We start from the raw sequence: 5,538 nt of genomic DNA on the forward strand, positions 1-5,538 counted from the left end.
GGTCAGATTGAAGGTGAGGAAGACCTCCCCTATTAGTGGACTAGGGGAGGGTCTTGGAGGGTGAAGAGGAAGAAACGGTGGGATTGGGAGGAGATGAGGGAGGGGGCCACAGCCAGGATAAAAAAGTGAATAAATTGTAATAAATAATAAATAAAAAATTAAGAAAACCCATTTTCATGGCAGGCATAGTTAAGTTTCTAATTCTGCAACAAAATACCTGGCACAAAGAAATTTAACAAAAAGTGAGAAGACACCATAGCCACAGCAACTCTAATAAAAGAAAAATTTAATTGGGGCTTGTTTACAGTTTCAGAAGGTTAGTTCATTATCATCAAGGCAGTGTAAATTGTGGCAGGAAGCATGGTGGCAGACAAACATGCTGCTGGAGAAGTGACTAAGAAATACATTCTGTTCCATAGGCTGAGAGAATGACACTGGACCCAGTGTGGGTATTTGAAACCTCAAAGCCCACTCTCAGTGATAAAAGACCTACAACAAAGTCACACCTCTTAATCCTTTTCAAATCATGCCACTCCATGGTGACTAAGCATTCAAATAAATGAGCCTATAGGGGTTTATTTATATAGGTGACATTTATTCAAGCCACTACAATCTCTGGACCTTATAGGCTTGTAGCCATAATGTAATACAAAAATGCATTTAGTCCAACTTCAAAATTCCTCAACACTTTAAACATCCAAAGTGCAAAGTCTCTGAGACTCACAACAATATTTTAATGTTCAAGCAAAAGCAAAATAAAAATCAAAAAGTAGATCATATACTTTCAAAATACAGTGACATAAAATTCAAAAAGGAGAAAGGGAACCTAGTGAAGAAATATTGGACTAAAATAAAACCTAAAATCAGTAGGGCATGCTCCAAACTGTGGAATTCCATATCTTATACTGTCAAAGTACTCTTCCAATCTTCACCTCCTTCCAACTTTTGTTGATTCCAACACACTTCTCTCACATCCACACCTGGTAGCATCTTCATGGCAGGTATCCCATGACTCTTGAGCCTCCAAAAGTTTCAGGTCTCTATGACAATTTAGACTTCACTATCTCAATTTCAGGCAGTGGCTGTCCCTGAAATTTCCCATGTCAAATTTGTTTTCAGTTTTTTTTTCCTATTATTGATAGCTATTATTATATGTTGTAGAATAAACTATTTTAAAAGTATAGTTTACTAAACTTGTTTTCCTCTTTTATGCATTTTCTGAAACACTCCTAAAAGCTTCATTCTAAGACTTAGTTCTTGTTTTGATGATGTTTAATTTTCCAATTCATATTTTATGAGTTTTGGGTTTGAGAGGAAGTCTAGGACATTGTGCCTGTGAAAAGCATTCCCCCTGTGCTTCCTCTAGAAGTGCAGCAGCTTTATATACTGTTAATGTTTGGAGCCAATTGTGTCAACGTTGCAATGAACCACTTCTTGAATGTAGAGATGCTTCTTTCTGGGCTTTTTATTGACTTTTTTAATTTTTAAATTTAATTTTATTTATGTATTTACTTATTACAATTTTTTCACTTTGTATCCCTGCTGCAGCACCTTCCCTTGTCTCCTCACAGTCCAGCCCACTTTTGTGAATTTCACATCATGTACCCTAATCCCACCCATGTCCCAGTCCCTTTGTGTCCTCCCTCTGTGCTTATAACCTCCTCCCAAGGAAGAGAAAAAAATCTCAGTGTGGAAGCTGTAGTTTGTCACAGTGACTATAACAGTATATAATTTACTCCATACTTTTTTTACTTGCAAATATTCATTGCAATGAGTTCTTGGTCTGGTTTGAGGCCCCTGGCTTCTGCTTTCCTAGCAATACTAGATTCTCACTGGATTGTCTCCCAGATATCCTGTTGTTGTCCTGTGTCATGAAGATCCTGAAGCTTTGGATCTGTAGGAATGGCCTCTTCGCATGTTCCAGCACTTCACAGATGCAGTAGATGTTGGGGTATGCCAGTGCAAAGCCCTGGATCTGGGTGTGGGTGGTAACTGAGCTGGTCAGCCTAACAGGACTCCTGCAGGTTTACCACCAGGACAAACTCTCCACCACTGCCCTGGCTGTTTCATCCAATGCTGCAGCTTAGTCTCATGCCTTCAGTGTTAGCTCACCCACATCTACTTTTGTAGGGCCAGTTTAAGTGTGCTGGTCAGGAGAGTGCTGCAGTAGGCAAGGGCCTGAGCCATCTCTCCTATGGCTCTCAAGCTCTTGGAGACGTTTTATTTGTAATGCTCACATACAGAGACAGATCTACTCTGCTTCCCAGGTGATTTGTAGGGCCCACTATCCCAAGTACTGTAGCTGATGAGGGGCAGGACAGCTCTCCTGCCTGCTAGAGGTCAGTACTACATTTTCAGAGTACTCTGATTTCCCTTTAGCTCAAGTGCCCATGCTTTTGAAGATTAGTTGATGGTATACATGGGCTTCATCATGTAGGAGTCACTTGATAGCACACATATACATTGTGTAGGAATTGGTGCATGGTACATGAACATGATTGTAGGGATAAGAGGATGATACATGCACTTCAGTGTGGGCATTAGCTGATAATGCATATTGATAATGATATCCCTATCTTTATGGGGATTGGTAGATGGAACATAAATTTTCACGGGGACAGATGGGGATACATGTGCATATATACAGAGATAAGCGATGCTTTCTTCATATGTTTATCTGCATAGTGGTCTCACATTCTTTTTCATCACTATATTCATTTTTGCATTAATGTTGTGTCATTACTTCCCTTATGTTATATCTTGAGGTTGGCGATGTCTATTACATTTCTTATATTGTAACTTGAGGTTTAGGCTCGATATATTTTACCTATTTAAGTGTCTTATTTTATCTCTGCATAGATTTTAAATTATGTATCTGCTAAATAGTTTCTGTATTATTTCACTGAAAATACATTAAGTCCATAAATAAAATTTGCAAGAAATGATATAAAAGTGAGATTTTCCATTTCCTTTATTCTTTTCTTTTGTGCCAGAAATGTCTACTTACAAATGTCTATTAGTTTCTTTGTAAATGTTTTCCATGGCCAAATTTTTCTATATAAAATTTATCAATTCACATTTTATTTTATCCTATATGGTTTCTTTAAGAAATTGATATATAATTTTCAGTTGTCAGCTTATGAAAATAGAATTATTTTATGTATTTATGTAATACAATAAAATCTTGATAATCTTTTATTTACTGCATAATATTTTCATTAGATGTCATTTTATTTTTTATGTAGATGATCATTCTCTCAGATTCCATGTTCTTCTTATACTTGTCTGGGTGCATTTATTCTTACATTCCTTCTGTGGCTAAGCGCTTACCAAAATGCCAGTTAGAAAAAATTCTACCATTCTCATCTATTACTAACACTCATGTCTTAGAAGAAATCATTCAGAATTTTTTGAGGAAGCTCTCTTGGTAATTTGTAGAAGTTTTTTGTTTTTTTTTTAATTGTGAATAGATACTGCACTTCATAAAATACTTCTGGATTTATTGAAATTTTTTACAGTATAGTAATAAGGTAGATTTCATTTTTAAAAATTAAAATGCTAAACCAAATCTGCATTTCATGGCAATCTTTATCAATCAATCATTTTTCATTGTTTATTTTCTGTCTGATTTGCAAAAATATCATTATGAACTTACTTGAATTAATGGAAGATTTTATATTGCAGTGCACTTTTGAGATTATATATTTTTATTCTTGTTGTATCAACCTAAATCTTGTTTAGGTTGATAGGAATAAAGACTTGAAAGGAATAAAGACTATTTACTTCTTAATTATCAGAAAGGTTAACATTAATTTGGTGCCACTCTTTGCTTAAATACTTGTACAATTTACAGGAGAAATTATCTGTTTTCACCTGTAAAACAAGTGATTGTTTGTGGGGGACTTTTCAAGTAGTTCTAGTAGTAATGATGATCAATCTTAATTGTCATCTTCATTGGATCATGTATCAACTAAGATATCCCCTTGAGTGGATCTGTGAGGGCATTCCTAGGAAGAATTAAAGAAGGGAGAGAAGCATCCCCATCAAGACTGAGAGCACCAGGGACTGGTGAAGGGGCTGTCGGCGTCATGTCCGGCCATGAAGGTGGCAAAAGGAAGCCCCTGAAAAAGCCCAAGAAGCAGGAGTAGGAGATGGATGAGGAGGACAAGGCTTTCAAGTAGAAACAGAAATTGGAGCAGAAGAAATTCAAAGAGCTAAAAGCCAAGGCCACGGGGAAGAGGCCCCTGACCACATGTGGAATTAAGAAATCTGGCAAAAAGTAAGCTATTCCTCGTATCTGAGGTGATGGTGACCCTTTTCCATTCCTATTTAAACATCTGGATCCCCTGCCATAACATCTTTGCCACCTGCAGCTAGAATGAAGTGTTATCCTGGAGCTTATTGTACATCATAATAAACTTTTGTAGTAAAACAAATACAATGGCTCATTGTCTCTAGTGTTCAGCAATTCCTACCTCAGCTCTGAATGTAAAGAAAACCCAGGCTAGAGTGCCTGCTATTTCATCTTTGTTATGCTTGGAATTCTGTATCACTTTGAATTAAAGCAGCCCGTTTAAAAGACTTAAAAAAAAAAAAAAAAGAAAGACTGAGAGCACTTTCAAGAGGCTGCACAGATGTAAAAGTGCCAGGGAGAGATGCAGTCGGCCCTTCTGCCTACTTTTGCTTCTTGATCCTGTATAGGGCTCCTGTACACTCAAGATAGGCTATGTCTATCTTGACTATCACTTTTCACAGATTCCAGATGTTTCAGTGACCTTCCAAGAATATCCCAGATCTTCCCTGAAATTTGGGGACTTCTCACTCATCAAGCTTAATGTTCTGAGCAGCTACCAAGTTCTCAGCTTGCCTAGCACACAGACATTGTTGGACTACCCAGTTTATGCAATATTCAAAAGTGTGTGTGTGTGTGTGTGTGTGTGTGTGTGTGTTGTGTTGTGTTCCATTCTTCTAGAGAGCCATGAAAACTCAATACAATTAGTTTACAATTCATGTCACCTTCTTCACCCTCAAAATGCTTTAGAAGTTTGTGGCTTTAAGCAATTTGATGTTTCTTTTCGTTTGTTTGTTTGTTTGTTTTTAACTAGAGGACCCTAGTTAGATTCCCAGAACCCAAGTCAGCTAGCAACTGGCTATAACTCCAGTTCCATGGGATAGACTCCCTCTTCTGGCCTCTGAGGGCACCTTTGCTCACACATACAAGTGTGTGAACAGACCCCCTCCCCACATACACAGGAAATAAATCTTTTCAAAATGGAAGGTAATCTGAGTCCTATGATTTAAGACATTTTTAAATTTAAAGATAAATTTCTATTTTAAATAAGAAACATTGGGTAGCACATATTTCTCTTCCAATATTTTATCTCACATGGTGTGCTGTGTTTTTAAAATTTAGCTCAAAATGCTTCTTAATGTCCATAATAACACCGTCATTACATATGCAGTATTTTTGAGTCTGTTAGTTTCTAATCTTCCATTCTGTGTTGGTATCTAGTTTATATTCTGATTAGATAATAATTT

At 36.9% G+C, this 5,538-nt stretch overlaps 1 pseudogene; it reads left to right on the plus strand.

Annotated features, from left to right (window-relative positions):
* Positions 1–4,088: 4,088 nt before the first annotated feature.
* Positions 4,089–4,283, plus strand: LOC129670507 (translation machinery-associated protein 7-like; annotated as a pseudogene).
* Positions 4,284–5,538: the final 1,255 nt, after the last annotated feature.

Source organism: Psammomys obesus, unplaced genomic scaffold (genome assembly GCF_907164565.1).
Source record: "Psammomys obesus unplaced genomic scaffold, mPsaObe1.curated_primary_1811, whole genome shotgun sequence".
Lineage (NCBI taxonomy): Eukaryota > Metazoa > Chordata > Mammalia > Rodentia > Muridae > Psammomys > Psammomys obesus.